This window comes from Oncorhynchus keta, chromosome 32, assembly GCF_023373465.1.
Source record: "Oncorhynchus keta strain PuntledgeMale-10-30-2019 chromosome 32, Oket_V2, whole genome shotgun sequence".
In the NCBI taxonomy this organism is placed as follows: domain Eukaryota; kingdom Metazoa; phylum Chordata; class Actinopteri; order Salmoniformes; family Salmonidae; genus Oncorhynchus; species Oncorhynchus keta.
In genome coordinates this window covers 28,780,361-28,796,389 of record NC_068452.1, presented here as the reverse complement: position 1 = coordinate 28,796,389, position 16,029 = coordinate 28,780,361, and the positions used below count along the sequence as shown (strand labels likewise).

Below are 16,029 nucleotides of genomic sequence, written 5' to 3'. Positions count from 1 at the left end.
ATAACAGAACAATGTGCTTCATCAGCCCCACCTCTGTTTACAATAGAGATTGGATTCAACAACCTTTTCTATAATATGTCTTCCTGAAGATCTCTATTCTATTTTATCAGTGTTTGTACTTGACTTGTGCCAATGTGTAATTGTGTTTTTCTGTAAACTCTGAGATAGGAGGGGCAGGCATCTTGGGAAGAGACATGGTTGTGATCACATGGATGAAGGCCAACTCAATGTTACCTGCTGTTTCTCCTGGGTGAGTTTGGGAAAGGCAAGCCTTAAGGGGTGGGGTGTAAGTCATTTAGAGTAAGAGTTCAAACTGTGTGTGTGTGTGTGTACAACAGTATGTGTTACAACAGATGCCCATGCAGCTGTGTGAACATCTGCAGGGAAAGAGGAGGATAACGTGATCATCATTATTTCATTTCTGCATATATTGTTTTTCAGTATCGAAAATAACTCTTGCACATGATAACATCTGCTTGTTTTATTGTGTTGACATTTTCAAGAGCTTTATGATGAACTAAGCAACGGGGCTTTTGCTCACTGCACCATATGGAGAGACTGTGTGATGTTGCCCATTTTTTTTTAACCTTTATTTAACCAGGCAAGTCAGTTAAGAACACATCCTTATTTTCAATGACTGCCTAGGAACAGTGGGTTAACTGCCTGTTCAGGGGCAGAACGACAGATTTGCACCTTGTCAGCTCAAGGGTTTGAACTCGCAACCTTCCGGTTACTAGTCCAACGCTCTAACCACTAGGCTACGCATTCACCTCAAAAGTTATCTATAGTTCAAACTATTACAATATCTGTTTTCTTCTTTACAATGGTTGTGAGAAAAACATGAACTAGGATCAGCCTAATAGTCATTAACCCATATACCGTGATATCACAGTTGGCTATAACCTCTAGCCTACTAACCAGTAGGTAGACATGCATAACTCTATTCCTCAGTTTTTCCATTTGCCATGTTATGCAATATTACCTCCAGGGGAAGAAATTTGGGACTTTGGGACTTTTCCAAAGGCACCCCAGACAATGCAGGCTCTCACAATAAGACACTGAGCTGAGTCTTCAGCCCTCCACACCACCTCTTCACAACCATCCCATTGTCCCTCTCCACCTCCTCACAACCCTGCTATTGTCAGTCCCGGCTCACAACAGCCTCAGCCACTGTCCTGGGCTCTGATTGGCTGGAAGCTCCCGCTCTCTGACTCACCCTGGCTGGAGGAGTCTGTGCCAATCAGAAAGAGGGATGAGAGAGGGAAAGAAAGACATGCTTGGTTGGGTGAGGGTTGTGAATGCCCTCTCGGCTGACTCTTGACTGAGTGGGTGATTCTCCCATTGGGACACAATGGGGCCTCTCATGCTGTTGTCTTCTGTGGTCAGAGTTGTGAGGCTATAAATAGAACCATCCATCATCATTATCATCATCATCATCATCATCATCATCAACAACATCACATGATGGTTACAATGGTGTTTTTCTCAAGTCCAAGCTGTTGACGCAAACAGCTTGAGCTCATGTCGATTGATTGGCATCTATTGATGTCATGGTTGGCCAATGGACGGCACAAAGAGAATCCTGGTTTAATCTGCTCACCTGCAGTTTACCGTGCTTACTAACTGATGGGTGGTTCCATGATTCTGTAATTCTCAGGTTCAGCTACTGCAAAGTCAAGTCTTGTTTAAGTCAGGAAAGGACCAGACAGGCTTTACCCCTGGAGACCAGCAGCCTCTGCAGCCCATTCTAGGCCTGTCACAACCTTTTGCTCACATCTTTTTGATAAAAGGGGAAAAGCCTGTTGGGCAGAAACGCGTCCCCATGCTTTAGCACTGGCTAAAGCAGCTAATGGGGCAAAGCTAAATCTAGCCAGCCTTCCTCCTTTGCATAGTACCACACTCGCCAAGCTCACTCAACCTAAAGGAGCCTGTAGGAGAAGTGAGTCAGGTAGTTGGCCAGAGTATCGGGGGCATGCCCCAGGGTAACCGTCCCTCTGTTCGGCCAACCAGGACGGAGAGGTCCTGTTAGTCAGCTATAGGTGGGGGTCAGTGATGTCAGCGCCAGAGGTCAACACATTCTCTTTACCTTATGGCTCTGTCAACCCCCTCCTCCTCTGCTCTATCATGTAGCGCTCTCTCCGTTCATTATTCTGTTAGTGCAGTGGTGTATAATCATTATAATGAAGGCTGAATGTGCTCTTAATGAGCTTGGCCTATACAGAACTACAAGTTAAAAGGCAAAGAGCCTGTAGCGCAAGGGAACATTTACTGTAACACTGGAATGAGGGGGTGAGCGAGCATGGCATGATAAAACAATTGTCTCCTGATTTTTGTGTGTGTGTGCATGCATGTGAGAGAGAGAGAGGAGTTTGTGAGTGAGCAAGCGAGGGAGAGAGAGAGAGCCAAGATTTTGTTCCCATGACTTAGAATAGACAAATCAAAGATAAGAGGATTTTTCTCTTCCCTCCAAATCCAATCGCATGTTTGATCTCTGTCTTCGTCTTCTGCTGACTCTTTCTGGGTTCTTTGTGATTTCCTTTGAGTTTGTCCAGTTAGTTACGGTTTGGCCCGGCACGAATGTCATCTGTTTGTTTTAGCTAGTTCTTGATCTTCCACATGGCTGAAATGAGCGTTTGTTTTTTATTAAAAGTGAATGCCACAAGGTTATTGCCATGTCAGGTCATACGGTGCTCATAAAGTGGGGTTTTATAATAACATAATTTATACAGCACTCTGGAATTTATTTCTCCCTTAGGAGGTTCTGCCCGACCCAGGCACTTTTCAAAGCAGCAGCCTACTGATTTACGGCTTTCATTACAAACCAGATCTCATAAATAAAAAAAACTCAAAGAGCCCCTTAGACAAATCAAAAATGTATGTGTGACCTGACAATCAATCTGTGGCACGCTGTGGAGAGGCTTCGTTCTCAGTCAGCAGTTGTTGATGTTTAGTGGAGTCACATCCACTCCCAGAGTCTGGTCTGTTTCCTGATATCTCAACTTGGCCGTCTGAACTGGCTGAGCTGCTGGGGAAAGTTGGCAGTGTTAACTCATCATCATAGCATTGACCTGCTGGCCAGGGAATCCCTTCATGGGTGATATAGATTTTGAGGTCATGACCTTCAAAGGGAAAACGTCATTGGCTGGGGAGAGGGAGTGATAACGAGTGAGAGGGGATGACGGTGCAGTGAGTAAGTTACAACTCACACACACATTGTAACCGGAAACTCAAAACAAATGTAAACACATCATACATCTAAAGACTGGCATATTACTCAGTTTATTAATCCACAAACATAATGTGCAATGAAATGTCTCACAAAATATCATAGTTAAGAAACAGTAAGTCTATAAAAGGAACCACAGTGCCAGCAGTTTCTGGGGGCAAAAGCACTCATGTTTTTTTTGCCAACACACAAAACCAAAAAGATCTGACTTTGGCCACGTCTGCAACTCCTGTAAAGCCCAAGGGAGCCGTGTGTGATTTTGTAACCGAGTGTCATTCCCAAGGCCTTGAATTGAGCATGTCTTAAACAAGCCCAGACATGGTTGTCCTCAAGTAAAGTAGTGCATGTAAAAATGATCAATTCCCCTCCCACACCCACACACGCATATACCCATTCGCTGCTTCGCAAGCACAAACACACATAAAAACTCAAGCTCAGAATTATTGCTCTCATCTCCACTCTGTGCCATCACAATGTTCCAGTTTTTTTCCCCCACGTCAGACGATAGTTCCGGGCAGAGCCTTTGGTTCAGTGAGGTGATGTTGTGAAGGTTACCCTCCAAGGTTGGTGTTTACAGCGGTGGAGGTTCTGTAGGGTGGAGACGGACTGGGACTACCACATGCAGCTCAATTAGCAGTCTGCGGTCTGTGTGTGGCACAGTAATTACCTCACATTTGACTTTAAGTAGTGCATTTAGGAACCTCCGCTCCAAATATAGACTCTGGCAATTTCATGGTCTCGTTTTGGCACAAATCACAATTGAATTGTTTGTACGTTGTTTACTTCTGGCAAATATTTTGGTTTTGGACATTTGGAGGCCAGTCAATACAAATCCTTTACATACAGTATATACTGTATGCACTATATATAGGCCACAGTAATGCATAACATATAATGTACAATCACATTTGTCAGGTGACTGCCAAAATAAAGGAAACTACTTGAGTAAATGAGGGATACAAAGTATATTGAAAGCAGGTGCTTCCACACAGGTGTGGTTCCTGAGTTTATTAAGCAATTAACGTCTCATGCATAACGTCTCATGCTCATGTTTAAAAAGCCCACTTACCCATTATGTTGGTTACCATGGCTAGAAGAAGAGATCTGTGACTTTAAAAGAGGGGTTTCAAAGGAGAATGGGGGTTTAAAATGTGTCTGTGTGTGCTTGTATTACTATCCTTGTGGGTACCTGAAATCAAGATCCCACAAGGATAATAAAACAAGGAAAATTCTCCCTCGTGGAGACATTTCCCAGGTCCCCACAAGGACAAAGGCTATTTTTAGGAATAGGGTTAAGTTTGGGGTTACAATTAGGGTTAGGAGGTAGGGTTAGGGTTTAAGGTTTAGGGATAGGATTTTAAATGGAAATACTTTCTAGGTCTCCACAAGGATAGTAAACCCAAACGTGTGTGTGTCTTATTCACCAGATCTCAACCCAATTGAACACTTATAGGAGATTCTGAGAAGGCTTTTTCCAGCTAATTATGGAATTTCTCATTGAAGAATGGCATTGCATCCCTCCAGACACTTCTAGAATCTATGCCAAGGCACATTGAAGCTTTTCTGGTGGCTTGTGGTGCCCAACGTCCTATTAAGACACTTATTGGTGTTTCCTTTATTTTGGCAGTTACCTGTAGCCTTCCTCTCCCAACTGCCCTCATAAATGTGATAAACTAAACTCCTAAAAGTTGAAGGAGACCAGAGCAGACAGCAACATACAAACAACTATCACCACACGAAAAACTCCCACCACAGGAAAAACTACCACCATACAAAAACTACCACACAGGAAAAGCTTGTTTAGGTCTCTGCGACATCAAAAGCCTCCTCAACTTGTTTTCCCTGAAGAAGAGACAGAACTTCCACTCATCCCTCAGTCTGAAAGTTAAGTTAGTCATCTTCTCAGTGCCTGTCAAACAGCTCGCCGCTTCGTCACTCCACATCAGAGTGATGGACTAGGCCAAGTTGGGTGTCTTCATGTGTTATCACGTGTATACTTAATGAAGGCACTTAATCATTAATGTGTTGCGAGTTTACAAGAATTAGGTTGTTTATGTGTCATCATGGGTAGTGAGCTGTCATTGGCAATTAATCATTCATTTATTTGTTGTGTGTCCCTCTCTACTGTATTCTGCATAAAGAGGTTTCCAAACATCTGAGGAAAATATAGAAAATGACATGCTAATTCACCCAAGCATTATTATTATTTCTTACCTCTGGACTTAAGTTGATGTATCTAAGGTTGTCATTATATTCAACCCAAATAAGATGTAAATCTGATTTGAATGATCCAAAATAGTTGACACTAAAAGCAAACCCGTTTTCTTTCAGTAATGTACAACACTGCCAGCTCACATTTTCCCTACAAGATGTACTGGTACAGTAATGCCGTCTCTCTAGCTGTTCATTTTTATCCTCAGTTTTAATGGGGCTCTGGTGGATCTTTCAGTGTAAGGCGAGCGGACAGAAATAGCTAAACAATGCCTGGCGGCTAGAGGCTCACATCTATAATGACCCTTATGTTGTTTGAAGAGGCCCCTCTAAAAGGCTGAGCAGGTGGGAGTGTAGGTGGTCTCCAAACTCCCTCAGCATCCTCCTGCATACGTACACACAGCTGCCCCACGACACACACACACACACCTGATACATGTTCTTGGTTTTCTCTCTCTAAAAGACACATAATACTGATTAGTTCTCTCTCACTCTGTCTCTCTCACACACACACACACACACACGTACAAAAATACAACTCTAAACCATCTCAGATTCCTTCTCTAAGATGTCTTCCTCCTTTCACTCGCTCTGCTGAAAGTGAATGTTTATCCCATATTTAAAGGTGACTGAAATTATATTCCTGCTGTTCTCATATGGAAATAAACCAACCACTATCGTTCTCCCCTCCTTTTACCCAATAGCATTTGATGAGCTCTACTTTTGGGTCTCTCTATGGAACAGTGTGTACTGTGTTTGCACTCTTCTGATTCCGGTTGGAGAAAACAGCCTACTTCAGGGACTGATGATAATAATTACAACTCTTACTTGCGTCACACATCCAGAGTCCTGCTTTCTGTAGAACCGGATGCATGGACTCTACATTTAATCCCTTTGAAGATCGATAACTTTTCTTTATATACTGAACAAAAATATAAAACGCAACATGTGAAGTGTTGGTCCCATGCTCTCATCCAACACTTCCCACACTGCCCCTACTCGGATGGTATCGCGCCGTCCCAACCTTCGCTCTCTCTCCCCCGCTACTCTCTCCTCTTCCATCCTATCATCTCTTCCCTCTGCTCAAACCTTCTCCAACCTATCTCCTGATTCTGCCTCCTCAACCCTCCTCTCCTCCCTTTCTGCATCCTTTGACTCTCTATGTCCCCTATCTTCCAGGCCGGCTCGGTCCTCCCCTCCCGCTCCGTGGCTCGACGACTCATTGCGAGCTCACAGAACAGGGCTCCGGGCAGCCGAGCGGAAATGGAGGAAAACTCGCCTCCCTGCGGACCTGGCATCCTTTCGCTCCCTCCTCTCTACATTTTCCTCCTCTGTCACTGCTGCTAAAGCCACTTTCTACCACTCTAAATTCCAAGCATCTGCCTCTAACCCTAGGAAGCTCTTTGCCACCTTCTCCTCCCTCCTGAATCCTCCTCCCCCTCCCCCCTCCTCCCTCTCTGCAGATGACTTCGTCAACCATTTTGAAAAGAAGGTCGACGACATCCGATCCTCGTTTGCTAAGTCAAACGACACCGCTGGTTCTGCTCACACTGCCCTACCCTGTGCTCTGACCTCTTTCTCCCTCTCTCTCCAGATGAAATCTCGCGTCTTGTGACGGCCGGGCCGCCCAACAACCTGCCCGCTCGACCCTATCCCCTCCTCTCTTCTCCAGACCATTTCCGGAGACCTTCTCCCTTACCTCACCTCGCTCATCAACTCATCCCTGACCGCTGGCTACGTCCCTTCCGTCTTCAAGAGAGCGAGAGTTGCACCCCTTCTGAAAAAACCTACACTCGATCCCTCCGATGTCAACAACTACAGACCAGTATCCCTTCTTTCTTTTCTCTCCAAAACTCTTGAACGTGCCGTCCTTGGCCAGCTCTCCCGCTATCTCTCTCAGAATGACCTTCTTGATCCTAATCAGTCAGGTTTCAAGACTAGTCATTCAACTGAGACTGCTCTTCTCTGTATCACGGAGGCGCTCCGCACGGCTAAAGCTAACTCTCTCTCCTCTGCTCTCATCCTTCTAGACCTATCGGCTGCCTTCGATACTGTGAACCATCAGATCCTCCTCTCCACCCTCTCCGAGTTGGGCATCTCCGGCGCGGCCCACGCTTGGATTGCGTCCTACCTGACAGGTCGCTCCTACCAGGTGGCGTGGCGAGAATCTGTCTCCTCACCACGCGCTCTCACCACTGGTGTCCCCCAGGGCTCGGTTCTAGGCCCTCTCCTATTCTCGCTATACACCAAGTCACTTGGCTCTGTCATAACCTCACATGGTCTCTCCTATCATTGCTATGCAGACGACACACAATTAATCTTCTCCTTTCCCCCTTCTGATGACCAGGTGGCGAATCGCATCTCTGCATGTCTGGCAGACATATCAGTGTGGATGACGGATCACCACCTCAAGCTGAACCTCGGCAAGACGGAGCTGCTCTTCCTTCCGGGGAAGGACTGCCCGTTCCATGATCTCGCCATCACGGTTGACAACTCCATTGTGTCCTCCTCCCAGAGCGCTAAGAACCTTGGTGTGATCCTGGACAACACCCTGTCGTTCTCAACTAACATCAAGGCGGTGGCCCGTTCCTGTAGGTTCATGCTCTACAACATCCGCAGAGTACGACCCTGCCTCACACAGGAAGCGGCGCAGGTCCTAATCCAGGCACTTGTCATCTCCCGTCTGGATTACTGCAACTCGCTGTTGGCTGGGCTCCCTGCCTGTGCCATTAAACCCCTACAACTCATCCAGAACGCCGCAGCCCGTCTGGTGTTCAACCTTCCCAAGTTCTCTCACGTCACCCCGCTCCTCCGGTCTCTCCACTGGCTTCCAGTTGAAGCTCGCATCCGCTACAAGACCATGGTGCTTGCCTACGGAGCTGTGAGGGGAACGGCACCTCAGTACCTCCAGGCTCTGATCAGGCCCTACACCCAAACAAGGGCACTGCGTTCATCCACCGCTGGCCTGCTCGGCTCCCTACCACTGAGGAAGTACAGTTCCCGCTCAGCCCAGTCAAAACTGTTCGCTGCTCTGGCTCCCCAATGGTGGAACAAACTCCCTCACGACGCCAGGACAGCGGAGTCAATCACCACCTTCCGGAGACACCTGAAACCCCACCTCTTTAAGGAATACCTAGGATAGGATAAAGTAATCCTTCTCACCCCCCCCCCCCTTAAAATATTTAGATGCACTATTGTAAAGTGGCTGTTCCACTGGATGTCATAAGGCACCAATTTGTAAGTCGCTCTGGATAAGAGCGTCTGCTAAATGACTTAAATGTTAAATGTTAAAAATGTTTCATGAGCTGAAATAAAAGATCTCAGAAATGTTCCATACTCACAAAAAGCATATTTTTCATAATTATTTTGCAGAAATTGGTTTACATCCCTGTTCGTGAGCATTTCTCCTTTGCCAAGATAATCCATCCAACTGACAGGTGTGGCATATCAAGAAGCTGATTAAACTGCATTATCATTAAACAGGTGCACCTTGTGCTGAGGACAATAAAAGGCCACTCTAAAAGGTGCAGCTTTGTCACACAACACAATGCCACAATGTTTCAAGTTGTGAGGGAGCGTGCAATTGGCATGCGGTCTGCATGAAAATCCACCAAAACTGTTGCCAGAGAATTTAATGTTATTTTTTCGACCATTATCTGCCTCCAATGTCTTTTTAAAGAATTTGGCAGTACGTTCAACTGGCCTCACTACTGCAGCCCAGGTGTAACCACCCCAGACCAGGTGTAACCACCCCAGACCAGGTGTAACCACGCCAGACCAGGTGTAACCACCCCAGACCAGGTGTAACCACGCCAGACCATGTGTAACCACGCCAGACCATGTGTAACCACGCCAGACCATGTGTAACCACGCCAGACCAGGTGTAACCACGCCAGACCAGGTGTAACCACGCCAGACCAGGTGTAACCACCCCAGACCAGGTGTAACCACGCCAGACCAGGTGTAACCACGCCAGACCAGGTGTAACCACCCCAGACCAGGTGTAACCACCCCAGACCAGGTGTAACCACCCCAGACCATGTGTAACCACGCCAGACCATGTGTAACCACGCCAGACCAGGTGTAACCACGCCAGACCAGGTGTAACCACCCCAGACCAGGTGTAACCACCCCAGACCATGTGTAACCACGCCAGACCATGTGTAACCACGCCAGACCAGGTGTAACCACGCCAGACCAGGTGTAACCACGCCAGACCAGGTGTAACCACCCCAGACCAGGTGTAACCACGCCAGACCAGGTGTAACCACGCCAGACCATGTGTAACCACGCCAGACCATGTGTAACCACGCCAGACCAGGTGTAACCACGCCAGACCAGGTGTAACCACGCCAGACCAGGTGTAACCACGCCAGACCAGGTGTAACCACGCCAGACCAGGTGTAACCATGCCAGACCAGGTGTAACCACCCCAGACCAGGTGTAACCACCCCAGACCAGGTGTAACCACGCCAGACCAGGTGAAACCACGCCAGACCAGGTGTAACCACCCCAGACCAGGTGTAACCACCCCAGACCAGGTGTAACCACCCCAGACCAGGTGTAACCACCCCAGATCATGTGTAAACCACGCCAGACCATGTGTAACCACGCCAGACCAGGTGTAACCACGCCAGACCAGGTGTAACCACGCCAGACCAGGTGTAACCACCCCAGACCAGGTGTAACCACGCCAGACCAGGTGTAACCACGCCAGACCAGGTGTAACCACGCCAGACCAGGTGTAACCACGCCAGACCAGGTGTAACCACGCCAGACCAGGTGTAATCACGCCAGACCAGGTGTAATCACGCCAGACCAGGTGTAATCACGCCCGCCCAGGTGTAACCACGCCCGCCCAAGTGTAACCACGCCCGCCCAGGTGTAACCACGCCCGTCCAGGTGTAACCACGCCACCTCCACATCTGGCTTCTTCACCTGTAGGAATAATCTGAGACCAGCCACCCGTACAGCTGATGAAACTGAGGAGTATTTTTCGTCTGTAATAAAGCCCCTTTGTGTCGAAAAACTCATTCTGATTGGCTGTGCCTGGCTTCCCAATGGGTGGGCCTATGCCCTCCCAGGCCTACCCATGGCTGCGCACCTGCCCAGTCATATGAAATCCATAGATTAGGGCCTAATTAATGTATTTCAATTAATTGATTTCCCTATATGAACTATGACTCAGTCAAATCATTGAAATTGTTGCATGTTGCATTTATATTTCTTTCAGTATAGCAATACTATAGCAAAAAATATATATGTGTGTAACTCTGTTGTTTTTGTCGCACTGCTTTGCTTTATCTTGTCCAGGTTGCAGTTGTAAATGAGAACTTCTCAACTGGCCTATCTGGTTAAATAAAGATGAAATAAAATAAATAAATAAAAATACCAGAAGTAGCACTGAATTATTTGCTAATAAATATTGTACTGTAGGCCTATTAATAAAAACACAATTAAAGTATTTTCAAAGCAGCACTAGTTTAATTGAGTCCTTGTACTTTCCCACTGTAATAATGACTAATAGTGAGAGTTGTACTCTCATCACATCATCTTTGTGATGCACCAGTCCATTGACTGTCTATTAAATGGTGGTGTGTTTATGATATGATTGTCAGTGAGAACCTCAATAACACCAACTGACATACAACTACGCCCCGAAGTTTCAGACAAGGAGACCACATTCTGCTTATTTCCAACCAGCATTTAAACGGTTAAATTCATTTTCTTCCACCACCCAAAAACCTGACTGCTCACAATTGCAGTTACTCATGTAACAGACTGCCTTACAGATGCCCCGTGTGATGACAGTCCAAGTCTTAGTTTATTTGATGTTATCTGGTTACGGCTTCTGCCAAAACCATGGTGTTCAAAACCTGTGACTCATTCATGTATGATACCTAATACTAAATCTATCGCTGTGATGTGAATATGCCTGGTATAGCGGTATGGGGAAAGCTGTTTTCTCATTCAGTACTTTTCAGTAGATAATTAGATGAGTCTTTTTATGCTGACTCAGTTCCAAGCACATATGTTGTAGATGATTGCATGCAGGTGGATCCACACCAGTGAAGGCTGCTGAGGGGACAATGGCTAATAATAATGGCTGGAATGGAGTCAATGGAATGGAATCAGGGTGGGTTTCATGTGTTTGATACCGTTCCGTTTATTCCATTCCAGCCATTATACTCAGCAGCCTCCATTGAGCCACACAGGTGTTCTTCAGATGACTCTCACGCTGCTGTTCACTCGCTGCTGCACTTTATGCACTTATTTGAGAAAAGAACGAGCTTATGAGGCTATAAGTATTGGTCACAGCATAAGAGGCAGACATTTCGGAAGATTTCAGACCTCAAACTAAATGTCAAGAAGTGATCTGTATTAATTTATACATGCCATTTTAGAAATCTTCAAGTATTCAGGTGAGAGTGTTATTAAGCCACATGAGAGTATGAAGTGTTGATGTGAGGGTATTTATTTCATTTATTTAGGCAAGTCAGTTAAGAACAAATTCTTATTTACAATGACAGCCTAGGAACAGTGGGTTAACTGCCTTGTTCAGGGGCAGAACAACAGATTTTTACATTGCCAGCTCGGGGATTCAATCCACCAACTTTTCGGTTACTAGTCCAACGCTCTAACCACGAGGCTACCTGCCGCCCCAAATCGGCTCATTAAGCTCATAGGGGAATTTTGTCCCTGTAGGACAGTGCGCTGTCGTGCCTGTCTTTCTGTGTTCCAGACGTGAGGCTCAGATTGCGTAGAGCATCTGTCCTGTCAGGCCACGTCAGACGGCTCCCTCTTAACGAGCCCTAACGAGCACCTGAGTGTAATCGGCCCACTCAGAGTTCACTCTAATGACAGGACTCACTCTCTCCTCCCTCACTCCCTCCCTTTCTTTCTTTCTCTTTCTTTCGTTCTCTATCCCTCTGCCCCTTTCTTTCTTCTACTCTCTCTCCTTCTCCCTCCCGTTCTCTATCCCTCTCTGCCCCTTTCTTTCTTCTACTCTCTCTCTCTGCCCCTTTCTTTCTTCTACGCTCTCTCCTTCTCCCTCCCGTTCTCTATCCCTCTCTGCCCCTTTCTTTCTTCTACTCTCTCTCTCTGCCCCTTTCTTTCTTCTACTCTCTCTCCTCCTCCCGCCCTCTCTCTTTTACAACCTGCACCTACACTTGGCCTCCTTATGAAGCTCCTTGAAACACTGATCTGGGTCCAGTTCGCCCTGCCATCCCAGAAACAGTTAAATGTGGCCAACAGCGACACACGGAAATGTATATTGTGTATCTGTGAATGTGTGGGTAATCTAGGAAACGTAATCAACAAAGTGCAAAGCAGATTTTCCTGGAATGTATTCAACCATGTTTTTACCCAGGGTCAATGGGAGGGCTTTAGCCTGCTTCTTTCTGGTTGTGATTCACACGAGGTGATGCTGTGATAGCTTAGAAAGGAAGAGAGGCATCACAATAACCAGAAACCAGGAAGACTGAAAAGCCCCAGGGGCAGACATATATAGTCAGAGGGAGAGGCTGGGGGGGGGGGCAATGGGCAGTCTGCCAGAGGGCAAGGAGACACCGAACCAGGAGGAAGGACAGCAGACACAGGGTCAGACAGGCTGACAGACAGACCGTGGGTTGGAATGGTATTCTATTCAGACCTATTTAATTTGAATGGCCTTTTTTCATTGCCATTGTCACAGAACCAGACTGAGAACCCCATGCCTGAATCTCCCTGGTAGCCTTGGTGAATATAGGTCAGAAGTCAGGTTCTGTTCAACAATGGGTCTCTGTATTGGAGCTGATTCTATGGTATTTGCCATGGACGATATTAATGGGTTTCCATGAAATGCCAAGATTGGCTGCGGTGGGTGAAAATCCAGCACTTGGAGAAAGAGGAAATTAGGAATATACTGTACTTGTAATTATCTAACTACATGTGGGCCAAATAGCTGTAAGTAGCAGTAGAAAAAAGTGGGGGGAGGAGGAAAAAAAAGTGTTGTTTTTACATAGTGTGTGTTTGATGTCAAGTGTGGTGTGAGGGGTGGTGTGTGTGTGTATGGTGTGAGGGGTAGTGTGTGTGAGGGGTAGTGTGTGTGTGTGTGGTGTGAGGGGTAGTGTGTGGTGTGTGGTGTGAGGGGGTGGGGGTATGAGGGGGGGGTGTGTGTTTCTGGTGTGAGGGGGTGTGTGGTATGAGGGAGGGGGTGGTATGAGGGGGGTGTGGTGTGTGTGTCTGGTGTGAGGAGTGGTGTGTGTGTGTGTGTGTGTGTGTGTCTGGTGTGAGGGGTGGTGTGTGTGTGTGTCTGGTGTGAGGGGTGGTGTGAGGGTTGGTGTGTGTGTGTTTGGTGTGAGGGGTAGTGTGTGTTTGTGTGTGTTTGGATTGAGGGGGGGTGTGTATGTGTGTGCTTCAGTGGGACAGAGTGTGTGGGTGTGTACTGAACCCTTGAAATAGAATGTGTTGTAAATATCTGTGTGCAACGATCAATACCATCACTGTTGTAAACAAGATAAGAGAGCATTGGTTTGAAGTGTGTGTGCGCTGCTTGTCTGTGTGCATGTGTGTACAATGGAGCCCTAATGGGGTAGGTGAGCGTGTGTGTGGGCTGCAAGGCCACCCTCTGATCGTCTCCTTGGCAGCCGCTGTGGTGAAGTGCACTCTGGGTGTTTGAGAGGCCTCCCAGAACAAGAAAGAAAAGACACACACTAAACGCTTTATCAGAATTGTCAAGCTCTATTCGTCTGCTTGCTCGGCAGGGACTAGTGTAGCCTAGATGCAGCTCTGCAAGGTTGTGCAATGTTATGATGCCAGCCCCCTCACACACACTTTCCCTCCCCCCATTCAGTTTCCCTTGTTTGATGTGGTCTTTGGGGAACTCTGTTAAAAGGAAATCTTCTCCCACTTTGAAGTCTCCTTCTTTTTAGCTCTCTTTTTCTACTCTTTTTATCTTCTGGTAGTTTGTGAGGGAGAAAAAAACAAACGGGGATGAAATTGGATACTTGTCCTACATACGCCGTTCCCCTCGTGTTATGAATTTGAGACATTTCTGAAGAAACTATTGTTTGGTCAAGGAATGGTTACACACCTCCTGTCACCAAACACTGGGATTTTAACTGACTGACTGGCTTCTTTTTATACAAAAGCCTTGGGAGAAGTGTTTTGATGTCATTCCAAGCATTTATCAAACACTGTTAAGAGGGTTGAAGTCTTGAACTGCGCCTGGTATGCTTAATCAAATACAGCGGGTGTCATTTTCGGATTTTCACTGCAGAGACAATTACTTCAAAGCTCTTTCATCTGCAGCTAAAGTACATTTATCTTTTTGACTTGACATCCTCCAATCACAAAGCATGGAATTTACTCTCAAGTGGTGACAAGACAGGTTTGACATTGTAGTGTGGAGAAAATCCTGCACGGAGCCTTTGCCGTGTGCTGCCACTTTAAGAGCTCACCAGCTGTCAGGAAGATGCAAACCCATAGAAACTTGCCTTGTTCTAAAGCACAGTCTTGTCAGCAACACTGCTTTGATGGTAGTGCAACAATTTACTGTAGTTAGTTCCTGTTGAAGTCTGTTTTAAATTGCAGAGACAAGAGGAGTTAAAGTCAATTTCACTTCAGCTCCAGTCAATTCATGAGTGAAACAAATCCCCATAATGCACCATGAGGATTTATTAGATGTATTCCCTTATCTTTTGATGAAGGGAATTAATTACTATTAATTGGTTAGGATTTATATGGAATGGACTACGACCCTGACTGAAACACGGTCTCTTGAGTACAGCATAGTATAAGTACATCAAGCTTCATAAAATATGGCTTTATTATCAATCTTGTAGTGTTTTTAAACATAACGTAAAGGGAACCAGTGGAGGCAATTAGATAAATTGCCTTTGCTCTTAGCTCTGAGGCCTCATTATGCATGGCTGGCGTGACTGACCTTCTTCACAGTAATCAGGCAAAGAGAGCAGCGGTGTTCACAGGTCAGTAGAACTCATATTAACCGTGTTTACAGAGGTCCGGGATCACAGCCTTCATTAACTGGCTTCATCAGATGGCCCCAATAAAAAAAACAGCAGCTAATGCCCACTATGGTAATGAAATATGTGACCCAGGGTATTTTAAGGAATAACAGACTAAGTTTAAAACCCTAAAGGGAGATAGTGGACATGTTACATTACAGATTGGAGGAGTTAATGCTATACCCCAGGCCTTTTCCCCGCCCATGGCCTATCTATGGTCATTAATGATCAATGTCCACTCCCTCCCCTGTGGAAAGCCAGACAGACAAACAGGAAGCAGCTGTTGCCAGGGCAACAGCCCGAGGGTCTGTAGAGTGGCGTGGGAGAGATGTTAGGTAAGGAAGGAGGGGGAAAAAGACTGGTAAAAATGGAGGGAGGAAAAAAGACCACAGTGGTGGTGGAATCTAATTAGATTTTGACAGGGATATTTCCCCCATGCGCAGGTGTGTGTGTGTGTTCATGCCCATGTACCTGCGTGCATCTGTGCCTGAGAATAGCTTGACTGACGCAAGCCATTACAGACCGGCTTTAGAGCCCTGGCAACCCTGCTCTCTCTCCTTCTGCCTCCTCCTCTTACACCCCCAG

General features: G+C 46.4%; 1 protein-coding gene across 1 annotated transcript in view; it reads left to right on the top strand.

Moving 5' to 3' along the window:
- LOC118365556 (peroxiredoxin-2-like) overlaps positions 1–16,029 on the top strand; it is a 47,506-nt gene that overhangs the window by 15,302 nt on the left and 16,175 nt on the right. The window contains exon 6 of the transcript XR_004821784.2: positions 169–250. The gene's annotated coding sequence lies outside the window, so the exon portion shown is untranslated. The remainder of the gene's footprint in view (positions 1–168; positions 251–16,029) is intronic.